Source organism: Mastigoproctus giganteus, chromosome 11 (assembly GCF_048544385.1).
Source record: "Mastigoproctus giganteus isolate SK-2022 chromosome 11, ASM4854438v1, whole genome shotgun sequence".
Taxonomy (NCBI): domain Eukaryota; kingdom Metazoa; phylum Arthropoda; class Arachnida; order Uropygi; family Thelyphonidae; genus Mastigoproctus; species Mastigoproctus giganteus.
This window is the reverse complement of record NC_143585.1, coordinates 76,797,018-76,818,085: the sequence shown is the minus strand read 5'-3', so window position 1 is coordinate 76,818,085 and position 21,068 is coordinate 76,797,018.

Genomic DNA, 21,068 nt, shown 5'->3' with positions numbered 1-21,068 from the left:
TGGCGATGTCGCTAGACTTTGCAACAGTATTAAAACAAAAAAAAAAAATGAAACCATTTTTATTTTGCAAAATCAGTCCGCGGCGCGGGGCCTTCAGAAACGCGGGGCCTTGTGCGCTCGTACCGTTCGCACCCCCCTCGGGCCGGCTCTGTATTCAGTTGTCATTTCACTGGAATGTTAGTTAACGATATCCTGGAAAGCATACATTGCACTCCCGCAAAGCAATTTAGCCTTGCGGGGGGCTTTACAGGGTACACTTTAAGTTAACTTGCTAGTACAGTACACTGTCGAAATAACGGCGCCCCAAATAACAGCACGTGGAGATCGGATGTTTACATACAACACAGATGTCAAAAAAAAAAAAAAAAAAAAAAAAAAACCGACAGGTCACGTGATTACTTTTTTTTGTTTAAATTCGCCATTTTGAAAGTGAATTCTGTACTGATATTACGGATTATACTGCTGTTTTACATTTATTTTAAATTAAAAACCCCTCACTATGGCTCCTAAAGTTAATAAACCTCATACAGAGAAGAAAATAAGAATTCAGAACGTTAAAACTTAGTGAAAAACTAATAATAGAAAATAGAACGGGCATAAGTAGGAGTGTATTAATGGCAGAATATAACATTGGATCGTCAATATGTTTATATTTTTTATGTGCAGTTAATAAAATTGCATTCTTAATCTCTCTATTTCTTATTTAGCCTCATTATTTCTGCATCAAATATATTAAAAATAACACTTCTAGATAATCGAAAAATCGAAATAACGGCATCTTGAATCCCCGAAGGTGTCGTTATTCTGAAAGTTTACTGTATTATTTTTCTCTCTTCCTTCCTCAAGGGCTCAACCTGCCTGTACATCGCATCAGCCTATCTGAAAGCGCTTTATTCGATTAAAAAGGATCGCGTATGGAATTGGACATCCGTGTGAAGCAGATCTACTCGAATTGACTTTGACTGCAGAGTCCAATAGGTTGAATGAACGATTTTTTGACTGAGATCGATTGCTCTTCCCGACGTGCATGGGCTGTAGCGTTGAAAACGGAAATACAAGTTGCTAGAGGTTTGGAAATGGTGCCGCGTGATGAAATCTCCTTAACACTATTTGCACGTCGATAGAGGCAAATAATTTTGGAATAAACATGGGATTTATCGAATAAAGGTGGCCATATGTTTTTTTTTTTTCGTATGGATTTACGAAATCGTCCAGAGGTTTCATCGTACGTTACGTGGGTGGATATGGCGTTCCTTTTCTTACAAAAATACATAACGGTATATTGATATTCTCATGGATCTTGCAGAGAGGTATAAATGAGAAAAGAACAACTGGCAGGGAATCTGCGGATGCCGACGTCGAAAATGAATCATTAAAGCACGCACGCCGACCGGGCTAGCCGGGTGCGTAGTGCCTGCCTGTCAACCCAAAGGTCACAGGTTCGATTCCCGCCTCGGGCTTCGATCAAAGTACTGAAAAAACCTTGGGAGGTGCATTATGGCCACAGAAGCCTATGCGCCAACAACTACCAAAAAAAAAAAAAAAAACGCACACACCGTCTTTGCCTTCCATTAGCCTTTGTTCGCATCTCGCATCAGAAACAATATTTGAAAAACGGCGCCATTCACAGTTGGTCAGAAGAGGTCTTTGTAAGGAACGATATCACACATCACCTTTGACATAACAGTTAATCGACAAATTTCTAAAGACACTATCAGGAAGAATTTACTCCTCTGAGTTGCAAAAAGTGGATTGTCCTGGACTGTATATTAAAAAAAAAAAAAAAAAAAAAAAAAAAAATACAGGTTCAGCGACGAAAACAATTTCTGGTCAGACGCAGAGGATATTCTGAATCATGCTGGATAAACGAGTCAGAATTGTGGCATTCATAATCGTTTATGTAGCATTAGGGTCCAGTGTTGTGTTGTGTTGGTCCTACCCCTAATTGGCAAGAAGTTTAGTGTTTAAATCAGAGATTGCACATTTTCAGAACATATTGGTTACACTAAGTACGTTAGCGTGTGTGGAGGACCAGAAATTGATGTACGTGTTTTATTCTCACAATTCTACCTGGATTCTTACAGTTGGGCGGGGTGGGAGAGGAGATAATGTTATATTATTTTATTTATTTTATGTTAATTTGCAATTTGCTTATTAACTTATCTAAAAATTTGCTATTCTCTGAACACCCTACTGACATCTTTAACATCCCCACTTACGCAAATCTGACTATAAATTTCAGAAAATTCCAATTTCTAGAGTGTGTAAAGAGGCTGTTAGCAGAACATTAAAGCCACACATTTTGTTTAAAAAAATTTACAAACCTTTAATGAGCATAAAACATTTACATAAATACAGCATTTACATAAAAGAAACAAATAATTACATACAAGCATCGAAATTTCCATATACATATGTAAACCACGATACAATACACTACACTATCTCTCTCTCCTCAATTATTCTCAATATACGAATTATTAACATCAGTTTGTATCAGTTGTATTTTACATAAAATTGACTACACAATGATTACTCCATCATTCTCTTACCTTACCAATTTTTTTCTGTCTTTCTCTTACATCAATAATATTTACTTCGGCTCTTATTACTCCTTTAGAATCTTTGTTTCTAGACTCTAACACATGAAGTGTATTACATCTAGTGCCCTCTTATCTCAATAACATTCCCTATAGGTCATCCCCATTCTACCTTAATTAACATCTTAGTCACCCTAGTTATCATCTTAGTCATCCCTCTTTACTCATGAGGTTTTTCTATTAATAAAATTTATTTCTCTTTACACCTTACTGATATGTTACCTTGTTTGGCACCTGGCCTAATTTAATGGCATAGATTAACCTATCCTTTCAGTACTACCCTTATAAATATGATTTCTTTGCTAATTCCTTTATATTATTACTTCCCTTTACTACTCCTGAGCTACCCTTACATTTATTCATATCATTAACAACAGGACGTTCCTTTCTTTTACAAGGGCTATCACTCAATGGCTTACAGAGCTAGGTCCTTGAGTTCAGGATTCAATAAAGATACAAGGAACAGACTTACATTCCGACTTCGCCGTTACTTCCAATGTACTTGCGTTCAGGTTTCCTTCGAGGCATACAGGCTTACTTCAGATCCTTGGGCACTCCGGTTTTCCTTCGAGACTGACAGGCATGCTTTCACCTCTGGGGCACTCTTGACACGACGCTCCTTGTGTAGACATATATTCAGAAGAGTACATACTTGGCTCATTCTCTGTGGCCGGCACTCGAACCCATGAGCAGTTCTTTCGCGAGATTTCTTCAGACTTTTCACAAGGGCCTACATCACCAAACTCTCGCCCTTTCTCTATTTCAGCTCGCAAATCACGACCTTCACCCCTTAGACCACACCACACAGAATGCTTCTCTCTCTCAATTTTTCTCTCCAAATTCTACTCTTCCCCTCAAGTTTGGCCCGCCTCCCCCAAGGACTCCAACCAATCCTCTTTTTCTGTTTAAATCTCCATTCCTTTCCATTTGCCAACACAATTCTCCTAAGCTGTCTCCCTATCGCACAAATCAACCCTTTTCTAGAACTTTCTCATTTTTTTCTCACAGCAGTATAACCCTTTCATGTCCACCGGTAACCTCCAAAAACACTCATTTTCGTTTCACAACTTTCTCTCTAATTGTATCCGAACACCCCAATTTCAGTCAGCCTGACGCCGTTTTATTTTGACGGAACACTGGACGTCCACTCATTTCCTGTTTCGGTTCTAACGGTGTCATAGATCAAAAAAGGCACTTCTATAATCCAGTTTCACGTCCTATTGTTCTTCCTTAAGAAAACCTTTCACGCCTGTTCTCAGATGGCACCCCTTTACCGAGTCCTGCTGTCCCTGTTTACCCTCTTGCATTATCTGAATTACTTGTTTACCCGTTTGCTACTATTCTTAATTCTTACGCTTAAAACTGTCCATTACTAAATCTAGCGTTCTTCAAACTTTAACCTTACTTTTAGCAAAAACAAATATTCTTATTTTAATTTGTAAGATCATACATCTTACACAGTCAAAGGACTACATCTGCACGCTGATGAATTGTAATAAACTCACGCCTTTACCTTACACCAAGAGATTCGTAAAACGTGTAAAATGTGGGCTCCTGAAATGCCTTCATCTGAAGATGGGTATTGCTGACGATTACACTTCCAGCAACGAGTCACTCTGTTCTGGTGATTGATTCGAACACCAAATAATTACTAACCTCACCCGAGATCCAACTCATTTAGAGACCCTAGTATATTCGATGAAATGGGGAGCGAAATTTCCTTCCTCTCCACCTGAGGTGGACTTTCCTGACTGCTGCACCAATGCCACTGTCTTTGAAAGAAGGTTAGAGTGGAGTAAATTCGTCTGAATCTGATCGTTCGGAAATATTAGCTGATGTTGCCTGCTCTCGTTTTGAGCGGAAAACTGCCAGGTGTACAAATTGTGGTGACCACAATGGCATTGTCCACATCGTGATAGCGATGTACAGACATAGCAGTTTTTTGAAATCTGGCTAACTGATTGCTGAATTTATATTGCAGTAGTTCTGGATATTAAAATTAATAATATTCACTTCGGTTTTCAGCATCTGTTGCAAACATTCGCAGCTGTAAAATTGCATCCAATTGATGCAATTTTACAGCTTTGTCCACCAATAGCTGATGTTGGTGGACAATGCAATGTTGAGTCTGTTTGGTGTGACATAAGCACTGGGAAAGGAAAAATGAGAGTAGATGTGTGTTATAGGCCTAATGAATCTGATGAGTATAATGAGCAATTGTGCAGAGAAATAGAGTGGGCCAGTAAATCAGAGAGTCTTATAATGGGGGATTTTAATTTCCCAGAGATTGACTGGAATTTGTGGGTTGGTCACTCACACACCAGCAAGGCTTTTGTGGATTTATTGGATGATTGTTTTCTACATCAGCATGTTCGGGAGGCACCTAGAGGGAGTAATACTCTTGACCTGATTATCAGTAGTGATTCTTCATGCATCAAGAATCTACAGATAAGGAACCACTAGGTGGCAGTGATCACAGTGTGCTGAAGTGGGATTTACTCAAAAAGATAACTACCATCAAGTGTAAAGGGAATGGTTTTTGCTTTCGTAAAGGTAACTACAGTGGTCTGAGACAGTATTTAAATTTTATACAGTGGGACCAACTGATGATGTTACCAACAGCAAATTCAAAATGGGAAGCATACAAAGAATTAACCTTGGAAGCTACTAGGCTTTTCATATCAACTAAGAAATATTGTTCAAGATTTAGGCCTAAATGGATGTCAGATGAACTAATTAGACATGTGACAGAGAAGAAAATGCATGAGATACATAAAAAATACCAGATGACACAGTCGCCTATGATAGATATAAGCTGGTCTGAAACCAAGTCAAAAAGAAGATTAGGTAGGCGAAGACAGATTACGAGAAATCTTTGGCAAAGGATGCAAAGAAAAACAGCAAAGAGTTTTTTACTTATGTAAACTCTAGAAGGAAGAGGATGAATCAGATTGGTCCACTTGATATCGATGGTTCAACTGTTGATGATACTGCTCAGGTAGCTAACAAACTAAATGAATATTTTGCATCTACATTCATAAATGAGTTATTCAGGGAAGGGAATGCCAGAGGTGTATTAAACTCTGGTAGTAAGCTAGATAATCTTGTAATAACTGAGAGTAAAGTGGAGGAGAAATTGTTGAAGATAAACATAAGAAAGGCACCTGGGGTGGATGGAATCTATCCAGTTATATTAATGGAGGCGGCAAAAGAAGTAAGCAGACCTTAGCCATAATTATGAAAGCTTCCTTGGACTCAGGGAAGGTACCCATGGACTGGAGATGTGCAAATGTGACCCAAATCCACAAAGGAGGATCAAAGGGAGAAACTGGTAATTACAGACCTGTTAGTTTAACTTATGTTCCAGGGAAATTAATGGAGGCACTGGTTAAAGAAGCATTGCAGGATCATCTAGACAAGACTTCAGTTATAGCTCGGACACAGCATGGGTTTGTTAAGGGGACATCTTGTCTGACCAATTTGATTGGATACTATGATGTAGTCACAAAGGAACAGGAAGGCGCCTCCGTAGACAGGTGGGAAGGAGCAGCAGTACGTAACACACGCTTCTTGATTAGACCGGGGTTCGATCCCGTCATCACCAAATGCAGAGGATGCGGAAAGGTCAGGGAATGAGCACCGCATATTCCCGGAGCAATATGGCCTTAGTTGCTAATGCTCATAAATAACAAACAAACAAGGAACAGGATGCAAAGTTTAATTTTGATATCATATATTTGGATCTTAGAAAGGCCTTTGATACTGTTGCACATGGAAGACGGCTGCATAAATTGGAGCGTGTCGCATTAGAGGCAAATTGCTGCTATGGATATGTGGGTGGGGGGGGGGAGAAATAAAATATGTCTTTACTTATATATATATTTTGTTATTAATTATTGAATATTCTTTATCTTGTTTTGTTCCCTTATAACTATGTAGACCTCTTTATTCCTTATACCCTTTATACCCTTATATCCTTTGCTTCACAGGAGAATTTCAGGTTCAAGGGAACTTCTCAGTTACGTATAATTCCCTTTGGAAAGGCTGTGTTCAAGAATGACAAAAACACACATTAATTTATAACATAACATAGTTTATTTACATATATATACACAACATGATAAAGTGATCAAAACTCAATCACATACTAATATTATTCAAATTTGCCTATGTAGCATCAGTATATCTAGTGTAAACCCAATGTATTAATTTGCATCTATATATGCAAATTAATACATTGGGTTTACACTAGAAGGGTTATATTCTATCTACACAACAAACTTAATATCTTTACAAAAACTGCTATAGCTTCTTCTTCACACATGAACAATAATTACTGAAGAGGATTAGGTAACACTCTTTCTCCTATGTAAATCAAATTTTTACCTTATAAATTGATTTAGGAATTTCACTCTTAACTTCCGTTTTAATTAGTGCCCCATTTAGCCTTGGGGAATATAATTTCACAACTTTCTTTAATCAAGACAGATAGCACATTTGACATCAATTTATGTCTAATTATACATTACTCAAAACCCAAAACTATCATCTGACTTATCTCTATATTTATGTATATATTGATATCTTTGTATACCCTTCCCTTAACATCTTTCTAAACATTATACTAATCTGATATTATTAGAGTCCTACAGTCCTTTATAGGTACGTGAGAATACCTTATAACTAGTCACTTACTTAATTTTACGAATTGGATTTCTCCGTTTTGGGGCCTTCAGCTCCTTGTCTGGGAATGGCATCATCGTTTGCGAAGGGCATTCATCTCAGGACTTCTAGTTTCTCAATGGGCTGTGGTCTACGTCTGGATAGGGCATCATTGTGTCTTTTTAGGAATTTATGGGCTCGTCTTCGATACTGCTATTTAGCCTATGGTTCAGCTATTCTGGCGGACTAGGGATTACAACTTTACCTTCTCAGCTCACTTATCTGCGCCTTGCCTTTATCATTGCCTTCAGATGATGGACACGCTGGCCACTTTCACTACCTTCCTATTACGGATAGGTTTGTTTCTCCATACACTTCATTCATCTGCAAACGGGTCACTACCCTTGCCTTCCTGTTACGGATTAGGCTTATTCCTTCTTTCCCTAACACCGTCAAAAGCTGAACTCTGTGTTTTTACTAACCCATTTCCACAAACATCGACAAAATCTCAACTATGTGTCTTTAACTCATTTTCACAAAAAAACAACAAAATCTCAAATTTGTGACTATTTTAACCCATTTACACAAACACCGACAAAACCTCAACTGTCATCTTTTCTAACTCACATTAAAAACACCAACAAAACTCAATTCTTGTCTTACTTACTCATTTTTACTTACACCGACGAAAAAACTCAACTGTGTGTCCTAACTCATTTCCATAAACACCCACATAAACTCCACTCAGGGTTCTGTGTCTCTCCCCCGTTCACTCACATTTTGTTCATCTGAATTACGTACCGCCCCTATATGTCAGGAAGCCCTAGTTCTCAGTCTTAACCAATCTTTTCATTTTATCAACTTTATTTCTGTCCTATTCGCCCATTTTAATTTTTCTCAAGCTGTCTCTTCAGTGCTCTATCCAACTTCTCATTTTAAGAAATTTGTAAATTTTCCCAGGCAGTCCGCTGCTTTGAAGTTCGCCGCCCTCTTTCTGTTTCACTTAACACTTTTTCCTCCTAATATCCCAAAACTTGCTATCACCGACAGCCAGACGCCAGTCTTAAATCTCACCCGAGCATTTGTCCCGTATTTACTACCCGTCTCTTCTCCAGGTGGCACCGATCAAAGGAATGTCCCTTCTGCTACTAATCTCTCATGCTTACCCCCCTACCTTGTAACCGTCTCTAAATTTAATCCTTTGCGAGTGACCCATTATCTTAGTAATATTCGTGACTAGTAATGTTTTGCTGCCCCATATTGCTATATCAGAAGCTTTACTTTAAATTAATCTCACTTTTCTATAAAATATTTTACTTGTAAGATTTTATATCTTACAGATAAAGGGATGGTTGAGTGGGAGAAGAAAGAGAGTGGTAATCAATGGACACTGCTCTTCGTGGACTAATGTTATTAGTGGAGTCCCTCAGGGTTCAGTGTTCGGTCTATTGTTGTTTTCTGTATTTATAAATGTATAAATGATATTGATGATGGTATATCAGCTTAATGTCCAAGTTTGCGGACGATACGAAGGTTGCTGGATTGTTAATGACACTAATGATAGTACGCTGCTGCAGCAGGATCTAGAAAAGTTGAGCAGATGGGCTGAGAGGTGGCAAATGTAAAGTACTACATATGGGAAGCAGTAATCCCAGAGTAACGTATCAACTCTGTGGTACTACACTGACAGTGGTAGAGAATGAAAAGGACCTGTGGGTAATTATGCAGGCAGATATGAAGTTTTCTGAGCAGTGCAGTCGGGCTGCAAGAGTAGCTGATGGTGTCCTGTCAATGATATAGTGAAATTTTTCTAGGAGAGGGATAAGGAGGTGATTAACACCTTGTATAAGGCAATGGTCAGGCCACACCTTGAGTACTGTATATAGGTCTGGAGGCCTCATTTTAAGAAGGATGTAGAGCTGTTGGAACGAGTACACAGAAGGGCAACAAGATTAGTGAGAGGAACAAAGGGTTGCTCTTACGCAGAAAGGCTTAGGTTTTGCGAATTACAGTGTCTGGAGATTAAGCACCTGCGAGGTGATCTGATTGAGGTGTATAAAGCCTTGAATGGTTTGAGCACGCTGAATTCTGATGGGATTCTTCCTCTTGCTCAGAATAATCTCCCGAGAGGGCATAAATTCAAATTGAGGAAAGACGGTTGTAGGATAGAGGTGCAGAAGTTTGTCTTTAGCCAGTGGATGGTTGATTGCTGGAGCAAACTTCCATCTGTCGTTGTAGAAGTTGATAGCTTAAATGGATTCAAGGCTCAACTTGACAAATATTTGGAGCGAGTGGTTGGGTGAAATAAGGGTTTTTTTGGCTGATGTTATATAACCTTGCTGTCTTGCATCATGTGTCTTTGGTAATGCTGATGCATTATATATTGCTTACGCAACGTTATTAAAAATCGCCGTAGCTTCAGTATATCTTGTTTACTTTTAAACTTTAGTTTAATAGAAACTGCAAAGTAGTTTGAGATTGAAAATGACTGTTGCGCTCACTTTAGCTACCAGGTAGTGAGAGACACAGTGTGTATGAGTGTCCTCTGTTTTGTGTCGAACTTTCCATACATATATAATATTACATTATCATTTTCAGATTATTGTTGTGATTGCTTAGAATATTAAAATCCAGTGTTGCAGGCAAATTATGACAAATCTAATTTTTTTAGAAATCGATGAATGGTATATTTATTACAACAGGAACAGTTACTTGTATGACAACAAGTTATGTTTACAAAAAGTGGGTTTCACAACTATTCACTTCATTTCAGGAACATTCAGTTCGGCCTCTGGTGCCTGTTACAAACAGTCGTAGCTGTAAAATTACATTATATATTCCTGAAATATTGAAACTTTATTTCAAAGTCGCTATAGAATGAATACATCTTCTTTGTTTTTCAACTTTCAGATTCATAGAAACTGAAAAGCGCTATCAGATAAGATTCAAAAAACAATTTTTGCAATAAGAGAGAGAGAAAATGTGTGTCCTTGCTCTCTGTTTTATACTGACTACTGCCATCCATAGATATAATATTACATTATCATTTTTAGATCGTTGTGTTTGCTTAGAATATTAAACTTCCGTGTCAGAGAAAAAGATTAGAAAATGTTAAATTACTTTAGAAATCGAATACATTATTTAATAACTCCCCTATTATAGGGGAGCCGAATAATTACTAGTATCTTTCATAATAGTTTTTGTCTTTCAAGGGAAAAAAAGTGCAACATGCATATACTGTTCTCTAATAACAGAAAACAATCGGCCATAAAGACTAATTGCTATTTTTAATTACCACTCTTATACCACGTGAAATTAATAATGTACTTTATTAAGCCCAAACCACTATACATTTAAGGTGACGTTTCATACTTCTTACCGATACCCATCATCAGACCATGCTGTTAGGGTAGCAAAATAGAAAGGGTTAAAATTTGGATTATATTACAATAATTATTAGTGAATTTTAAGTCTACAGTGTTTACGTTTAAATTTCCGTTTTGGTTACAATAGAAAACAGATATTAAAAATAATTAAACACATAAATAATTAAACACAAAAATACATAAAGATTAAATTCTTACCTGCCGACAGATTTCTGATTGCCTATACTACCAGAACCTGATGTATAAACTGGCAAGAGGCGCTGTGTTGCAATCAGTTAATTTATAGATGAGAGATTAAGTGTATTAACCAATAGGAAGATGCCAAATTTTACTATCCTGGATGTAATGGGTCTTGTTGGAATGGAAGCCGTGGGGTGAACTTTGCTCTCATACTCCGATCATCTGTGGTTGTTGTGCAGGCTGGTTCTGGAGGGGGTTGTATGTGTGCTACTCTTCCGGATATCTGCACTAATTTCTTTTCCCGTTTTACCATTTCTTCTTTTTTTCTTGTTGAAAAGGAGGAAATATTGAGGGTTGAATTCGATTCCTTGTTTTTTGTTAATTGACGAGGCTCCGAACATCTTTATGAAGAAAGCTCCTTTAAATTTTCTTTTGTTGTATTGGTTGTCCGTAGAGAGGATTCTAGTGTTGCTGGATTGCTATATGTACATATTTTTTTATGTTCTTTGATTCTGCAGCTGAATATTCTATACAATTCTATACCCCCACACCTAGAGTATTTTATAAATAGGACCTCTAGAGTTGTTGGGGTTATTGGGCTGTTATTTTAGGATCTGCTTAATGGAAGCTGAACTCTTGGAAAAGGTGGTGATTCCATATTTACTTGCTTATTTTACTTTTTTTTTTTTTTATGAATTTTGGTATGTAAGGTATGCATATGGCTGTTCTTCTGTCCCTGCTGGGTTGGGATTATGTGAAGGTCTTGAAGATGTCTTCTGTTGCTCTGTTAATAACATATAGATGAAATCCGTTCTTCAAGGCAACCTAGTTATTGTCTTTAGTTCTAGTTGGAGGTTTTCTTCTTTACAAATTGTGTATGCTCTGAGGATGGAGGATTTAAAAACAGATTTTTGTTGAGCAAAACAAGTAAATAAATATGGAATGTAAACTATGGTATAGTACAGAATATATGGAAGCGAGTAAACATGAATGTAAACTGACTTTGCTGTATAAAACGGTTATAATTCCTATAATTATATATGCGGCTAGTCTTTGTTTTAGGGGCGATGTTCTTAAAATAATTCAGTCTAAACTGGAGAGTATTCAACTTTGCTTTGTACTTGCTGTACCATTTCTTCTGCTATCCTTCAAGTTCTCGCTGACACCATTCCCTTAGAGGAGTATCTGCTCGTCATTTCCAACAGATTGTGTTATTTTGTCCACAGAGGTCTCTCTCTCTACCGATTTTCAAGAGTTTAATGTTGATATCATTGTGGATCCCAAAATATATACAAAAGATGAAGAAACGTCTTCTCTGTCTTTTTGGTAGCAGCATTGATCGATCTCTGCTAAGGCTCTGTTACTAGAATATTCCTGCGGAATATTTCATATACTACTGATAAAAACTTTCTATAATTAATATATATATATATATATATATATATAAGCAAAAAGACCATCTGTTCATTTCTGCATGAATTTGGATATCGGTGACTTATCTTTCTTAAAGAAAGAACTGATTTCTTGTTGTTTTATTTGCTTTTGTAAAGTTATTTTACACAGGAAATTGCATTTAAAGCGATCGAACTATCCACTCATCATCATCATCATCATCATCATCATCATCAGCCATTTTCAATCCACTGCAGGGTGAAGGCCTCTCCAGCTACTTTCCAGTTCCTTCTGTTTTGAGCACTGGCCATCCATTTGCTACCCACAAACTCATGAATTTCATCTATCTATCTCCGCCTTTGTCTTCCAGGTTTTCTTCTAGCTCCTCTTGCGTACCATTCTCTTATTTTCTTAGTCCATCTGTCATCATGTCTTCGAGCTATGAGTCCTGCCCAAGACCATTTTAGTTCTTTAGTTTTGATAAGAATGTCCTTTACTTGAGTTAGCTGCCTAATCCATGTGTTTCTCTTCTTATCTAACAGTCTGATTCCCAATATAATTCATTCCATTCTTCGCTGTGTAGTTCTCAGCTTCTCTTCCATTCTTTTGGTGAGTGCCCAAGTTTCACTTCCATAAGTCATGGTGGGGAGTATACATTGGTTCATTATTTTACGTTTCAGACAAACTGGGATATTGCTCTTCAGTATGTGACTATATTTCCTGAATGCTATCCATCCAAAATTTATTCTTCTCTTGACTTCCAGCCATTTATCATTATTACAGCTAATAACTTGTCCCAGATAAGTATATGACTCCACCTTTTCAATTACTGCTGCTTCAATCATTATTTCCCTTTCCGTGGAATACTTGTTCATCATTACTTTTGTTTTAGCCATGTTCATCTTCAGTCCAAAATCTTTACCAACTGTGCATAACTGATTAAGATTTTCCTCTAATTCTTTGGGATCGTGGCTTATGACCACAATGTCATCTGCAAATCGTAAATGGTTTAGGTACTCTCCGTTCACATTGACTCCTTTCTGCAACCAGTATAATCTTCTGAAAGCTTCCTCAAGGACAGCAGTAAACAGCTTTGGAGATATTGTTTCCTTGTCGAACTCCTTTCTAGATTTTAAATTTTCTACTGTCTTTGTCTAGTCTAATAAAGGAGGTAGCATTCTCATATATTTTCTTCAAAATCATAATATGTGGGGGTATCTATGCCTTGTCTATCCAGTTCCCGAAAATTGCCTTATGCTGTATGGAGTCAAATGCCTTTTCATAATCCACAAATGCCAGGCATAATGGTGTTTTATATTCATTTGCTTTCTCCATTAGCTGTGATATTACGTGAAGGTGATCCATAGTTGGGTATCCTGTCCTAAAGCCAGCTTGCTCTTTCGGTTGGTTCTCATCAAGCATTCTTTCTAATCTGTTAGTAATGACCCTTGTGAACAACTTGTAGATGTGGGATAACAAGCTAATTGGTCTATAATTTCCAATTTCTGATTTATCTCCTTTCTTATGTAGCAAAACTGTGATTGCATTATTCCACTGCTTAGGCATCACACCTTTTCTAATGCACTTTGTGAAGAGCCTTGCCAGTTTTTGTGTTCTGTCTCTTCCTCCCAATTTTAACAACTCTACAGTAACTTCATATTCCCCCGGGGCTTTCTGATTCTTCATTTTCTTCAATGCATGTTCTACCTCATCAGGAAGAATATCGGATATGTTGTATGTGTTGCTAATTTGCAATCCAACTTCCCCACTGCTGGCATCATTCCCTCCCTCCTTGTATAATTCTCTATAGTAGTCTTCTGCTATTTGAATTATGCCTTCTCTGCTGTTTATAAGTACACCATCGCTATTCTTCAGTTTCAGTATCATTTGTCTTTCTGTATTACTGCGCATGGCTGCTGATTTAAATCCTTTGTTTTCCCTTAATGCTTGTTCTACTTTTCTTGTGTTAAATCTTCTTATGTCTTCTCTGAGTCTCTTTCTAATGGCTTTGCATAACTATCCATTATTAATATTAAAATCTTCATTTCCACTTTCGCCAAATTTTTGCATTTCAAGTTCAGTGGAGTCACATTTTTTCAACAGGTATTGGCCGTGTGGGAATTCTCAAATACTCGCATTTTTGTCATGGCTCGCTAAAGGAAAACAACCATGGATGTCCAGTGCGAGCAATCATGACAGACATATCTGCAGAAAACACTCTTTAAATATAATTTACCCAAAAAACAAAGAAAAAAAACTCAAACAGAGAGACAAAATGTAAATTAGATGTCGATCGTCCAATTTGACAAGTCAAACCGAAATGGAAATATGCGATATAACATCTACTAAGTAAAATTGCGCATTATGGCCTTAGTCGCCCATGCACCATAAAAACCAAATCAAACTACGTAAAATTAAGCAGATAACTTCAAATTAAGTAAAGTGTTACATTAATTTATTAATCAAACACATATTCTTAAAAGAGAGAATAAGAATGAAGATAAATTAACAAACTAAACAAGAATGGGTAACCATATCGAAAAATACAACAAGGAAAAGAGAGGATGGTTAGAAATAAAAAGAAATAAAACACAACTAACAGTATACTGTTCGTATAAGTAATAATAGCGGCTTAATTTCATAAAAATCATTAATTGATCACATTGCATATATTTTCAACTTTTTATTCACGTACATTGGCCGAATAGGTATGTGAGCGGTATAATCGGTCCCATCATGTTCATCTCATTACAAAAAATTAACTTGCTAGAGGCAAAACGAAAACAGATTTAGAATCAATGTCCAAAGAGCTATTTAATCCAAGTATATTTTCCCCGATGAAAATATTTGTTGACCAGCGTTATATTCGTATGAACGTTACTAATACTGATACCATTTGTTTTGTATTACCACTTGTTACTTGTTGTAACGCGCCATCGAGGGTAGCACAATTGGTAGAATCGCCGTCATTACCCCCCACTGGGTGGAAAAGAGCTGAGCTCGAGTCCCATCGATGATGTGAGAAAATTTTTATGGACCTTTTTCACAAAGTGGCTGAGTTAATCGCTTTCAGACGAAGGTAGCATGGTTTTTTACCTGGAAACTCGTGTTTTTGGCCCAGCAAATAGAAAATCAGTCATAGAACACACGAAATTTACAGACAGTATATACGACGCTATATGACCTTAGTCGCTGATATTACTTAAACCCTACTACAACAACAACATAGTAATGAAACCAGTAGTGGGCTATATGCATAACGATTTGATTGCCTGACCCTCCGAGGAAAACACGATTCAATGAAATGAAGGTTTATATGATACCAAGAAACATTCTTCTGTGGCAAAGCGCTTACTTGCAAACAGCCTGAACGCGATTCTTAAAGGATCCTTTTGACCACCAATAACAGCAATTCGGCCTCCGTAGCCAAGTGGTCAAGAGCGGGTGTGCAGTACCACACGCTCTTTGAGTAGCCCGGGGTTCAAGTTCCTGACTGCTAAATACGATCGATATGCCAACCCGCACTGGACTAGCGTGGCAGATTACGGTCCATTTTCCCTCAGCATGAATTGTTGAGGAGGCTTCCATCCTGCAGTGGGTTGATAATGGTTGCAGCTTGCCTTTAGCAGCAATTCGCGATTTGTCTCACTGAATAATCCTGACTTCTTCCCTTCTCTACTTCGTACCAAATTCGTTCCAAAATGAAAGTTGCACTGATTCAAAGAAGTGCCGATTCCTTTTAAATTATTAATAAACTTTGTTTTATTGGAAAAAGTTACTGCTTCCAGATATATCTCGATGGAGAGCCATACGTAAAGCGATAAATTATTAGATGCGTTTCATACATATGAAAAGATCGAAGAAGATCCGGTAACTCCATTTACAGAGTAGATTTGGAAATTCGTCGCCGCGTATACTTTCAAAGTCAGCGTTAAAGATGTTGTTGTTGTTATTAGGTTTTTAAGAGCATTAGCAACTAAAGCCATATTTCTCCGGGTATATGCGGTTGCCATTCCCTGACCTTACCGCATCCTCCGTATTTGGTGGCTCACGGGCTCCTGCCCATCTGGCTACGGAGGCGCCATTTTAAAGATGATAATGAAAGTAGGAAAACAATTGGCTTTTGTACTTTATCATTTTACCAATCACGTTAGATGCTTTGTAACTGATTGTCGTACTTTTAAATTCATCTTTTGAATTAAACGTGATTTCAAGAAGCCACCCCACTTACCATTACACTTCCACGACCCACCTACAGATACCCAATAAAAATACGGTTCCACGGACTCGTTGATTAATGAAGTGTACCTAATAGACTGGATTCGTAATGAGAATCTTTTAACTCTCAGTGTACGAGCGCTCAGGAGTTTTTCCTCAAAAACTTGCTGAACGAATCGTACATGTTTTTGAACTTCATGGTATCATCGATTTTTAAAGAATAATAAAAGTAATGACATTTTACCAGGCAACTGATTGCAGCGGTGGAACAGGTTTCAACACGATCAAATAATTAAGTCAATGGAAAGAAATCTGCATTCTAATTTATTCATTTGATAGAGATCATGACTATTAAAATGAATTTTATAGTAATCATCCGAACTACGAATTTCCATCTGGGGCTATTACTGAAACAAATTTTGAATCTGTATTTGCGAATATAGATTTCAATAATTATTCTTCTGGAGATAAGTCCTTTAAGAATACATTAATGTGTTTGTATTTGAAACATATTGATTTTTTTGCTATCGTTTTGTGTTTATCAGGGAGTTAACTTTCCCGGTAATTATAATGCATAAATGCAGAGGAAACCAATTTCCGTAATAATTGAGTACGAATACAAATGACAAGCGTTGGAAAATATCGATATTTAAGCATTGGGTAAGCAATGTTAAAGTCGAAACCAGAGACCCCTAACGAATTCCATGTTTAATTTGCCATATAAATATAAAACAATCTGGAATTTTTATGTGTAACTGCTCCAGCATCTCTTCTGATCATTATGGCCCCTGCCTGCGGTGTCCGGAGGAAAGAAAGGGAACGTGGACTAGATGAGCAAAATCTCAAAAGGCAGTTGAGAGAAACTCTCAGCGACAACCTTCCTCAGATAGTGAGAGCCAAAAGTATACCTCAAAGAACAGTAAAAACGCTTGTATTCCTGCTATCCTTAACAGGTTTCTTTTATCAAGTACACCAATTTATGGAAATATATTGGAAATATCCGACAGTTTTTCAATCTACTGTACGATTTGAAATGAAACCGGAATCTCCAGCTGTTACGTTATGCAGTAAGAATGCGTAAGTTAAAACAGAATTTCTTGTATTTTTATGGCCGTTTAAATTTTGTACTAGAATCGCATGATTCTTAAGCTAGTAATTTTTAAAATACGAAGGGAATGTAAGAAATATCCCAGTAATAAATAAAATAAATTTACAGACAAAAATAATTTTCAAAAACTCTGCCTAATAAATAATTTGTTGAAAACAGATTAGAATCATCTGTACAAGAAACGTTGCCTTGTCTTCTTAGTGACGTCGTCCACATAAATTTCAATTTCCTGCAGCCTACGAGAGAGAGAGAGAGAGAGAGGTGTAGAAGATGTTGCTTGCATCGCTCTATGGTAGCGAAATGATGAATTAAAGGAGCAACGCTCAAGATAAGGAAAAAAAAAACAATAAATTGCTTTCAGATTGTTTTCTCCAATTGGTTCTGGTTTCAGAACGAATTGGAGAAAGGGACTCTTCAATCGATGACTACATGTGTTTCTTACGAGTTTAACGGACAATTGGAAACGGATTTTGAAAAGCATTAGACATGAGAGGGCATTATGGATTTTAGAATTTAGTAATAAACGTGAATGGTGTTGTATGTGTATCTAACTAGTTTTGAAGACTGTATATACAGTAATAGCGTAGCTTTATTAATTGTTCACTAAAATAATTTGACTCTAATATTAAATATTTCTGTAGGATTTCAAGAAGTAAATTCTGCAAACGAAATGAACATATGTGCGCTACTCCTGAGGACAAAGAGAAGTTTTGTAGATTATCACCTCATTACTGTCCTTATGGAACACTGGAGGATAATTTCACAGTAAGTATAAACAATTTGTGAAGAGGTATCATTCAAATGAGAGGGCGAAACACGTAGTCCTCAGCCTCTTGCAACATATTTAAATTTTGGTTGTGTGGCATTTAAACACTTAAAATTTTTCTGTAGGTGTGGAATTAAAAATAGAAGTAAGGCTACCAAGAAGCTTGTTTGTTATTTGTTTTTAGGAGCATTAGCAACCAAGGCCATTTGCTCCGGGAATATGCGGTGGTCATTCCCTGGCCTTTCCGCATCTTCCGTATTTGGTGGTGACGGGCTCGAACCCTGGTCTAATCAAGAAGCGTGTGCTACGCACTGCTGCTCCTTCCCACCTGGCTACGGAGGTGCCTACCAAGAAGCGGGAGGAATTCAATAACAAACATCCATACGAAAGAAGGAATTAATTGTTACGATATGTTGGTGTGTCCCTGCTACGGCTAAATGCAATAAGGTTAGCGTAATGGCGTAGTGTTTTGGATTGGGGCGCCACCGGTGGTTTCTCACAACTGCGTCGTCATTTCTGGAAACAACTAAGGTTACTGAGGGGTTGTCATTATGTCTATAACTGTTGTTGTTGTAGGGTTTTCGGCGCATTTGCCACATGGGCCATATTGCGCTATATATAATATGTTTGTAAATTGCTCGTGTTCTGTCAAGATCGTGAGAGCCGTTGATGATTACTGCCAAGCATGGGGGGGGGGGGGAGCTCCTTGAGAATGACGTGAAGAGGTTTCAAGAATGGTCAGAAAAGTGTTTTAATGCAAAGTCTTACTTACTCTTGGGAAATAGCAACCCCAAAATAACTTACCTACTTGGTGGGATGGAATTGGAATTAAAAATACTGGAGGACGAAAGGTATCTAGGCGTTATGAGACAGGCAGATATGAAGTTCTCTGAGCAGTGTAAACAGGCGGCCAGTAAAGACCATGGCGTCCGATCCTTGATTTATTGAACAATAAGCCGAAGAAATAGGGAGGTCATATCTCTATCTTATCTCTATCTCTACAGGCTATTGTAGAGATAGAGATAAGGAGGTAATAATCCCACTGTATAAGGCAATTGTTATACCGCATTTGGAATATTGTTCCAAGTATGGAGACCTCAGCTGAAAAAAAGATTGAACTTCTTGAAAGGGTCTAAAGGAGGGCAACACGCATGGTGAGATCAGCAAAAAAAGGACGAAAGTATCTTCGATTATGTGCGATACAGAGCTTGGAAACCAGGTACCTTAGAAGGGACCTGATTGAGGTTTATAAGACTCGGAGAGGGGTTGATAAAATGAATGAAGGCAGAATTTTCACTGTTATGAGGTATTCCAGAACTAGGAATAAATAAAATTACAGGGAAAGAAACTTCCTATAACTTAGTTTACACTAAGTTATAGGAAGTTTTCTTTTAGCCAGCAAGTCGTTAATTATTGGAACAAGTTGTCTCCGCAAATACGTGAGGCCGACAGTTTGAAGAAATTTAAAGATCAACTGGATGGGAAGGAAAAGAGAAGCACGTGATTTGTATTTTTTATTTATTTATTTATTTTTTTTTTTTGTTCAATGCATCAAAACTCGTGCAAGCTGCACGAGTTTTGATGTACCGAACTCTGCACGAGTCGACAAAATTAACAGAACAAAATGTTTTTCACGAATATTTTATTGTGAACAATGTCGCCGAATGTGAATATTTGACATAATAGACATCATAGTATGCAAATTCCGGATATCCAATAGAAATTGATCTACTACCATACAGAGCCGCCCATTATGCAAATTATTAATGCCTATAAAAACACAAGTTGCGACCACATCACTTAATTCCCGTTATTTTGGTTTGCTCATTGGGATCTCCCGTACTTAGGATGACAAGTCAACGTCGTTTAAATGATTCTCTGAGGCCTTTGGACGACCTGATACCAGCCGAGCCTTTGCAGGCGGAAGTGGAACGTTGGCTTAATATGTCACGCAGTGCCATCTCAGCGCTATGGAGGCAGTTTTAAGAGAAAGGAATCATTACCAAAAGAGCTGGCAAAGGTCGCTAGAGGGTTACGTCAACCGGACCAGACCGCTATCTGGCTCTAAGAGAAAGATGGAACCCTAGGATGCCCTGTCATCAACAGTTTCTTCAGGTTGCTGAGGCCACAGGTGAAAACATTTCCAAGTAGTCTGTGTTGAGAAGACTTAATTCAAGTGAACTTTACGCAAGGAAGCCAGTTAGTTAGCTAGTTATTTGATTTTTAGGAGCATTAGCAACTAAGGCCATATTGCTCCGGGATATGCGGTGGTTATTCCCTTCCCTGACCTTTCCGCATCCTCTGTATTTGGTGGTGACGGGCTGGAACCCCGGTCTAATCAAGAAGCGTGTGCTACGCACTGCTGCTCCTTCCCACCTGGCTACGGAGGGGCCTAAGGAAGCCAGTGATTTGTATCCCATTAACCTCAAAAATCACCGTATAGCTCTCGTCGAAACTGGTGCCACGAACATGTGACTTAGGTTCCGATAAATGAAGTAGGTATCGTTCTGTTTGAGTACCGTTTTAGCCTACAAACAGATTCTAGACGCTATTTCATCTGGAGATAACGAGGGATGCGGTACCATTGCTCCAACGTCAGATAAAAAGTTACTTACAGTGGAGGCGGTGTTCTTGTGTGGGGCGGAATAATGGTCAACGGCCGTAACCCTCTTCGTGTTTTTGATAATGGTACCGTAACTGCGCAGAGGTACCGAAACCAAGTCCTCGAACCCTATATGCGACTTTTTAGGAATGCA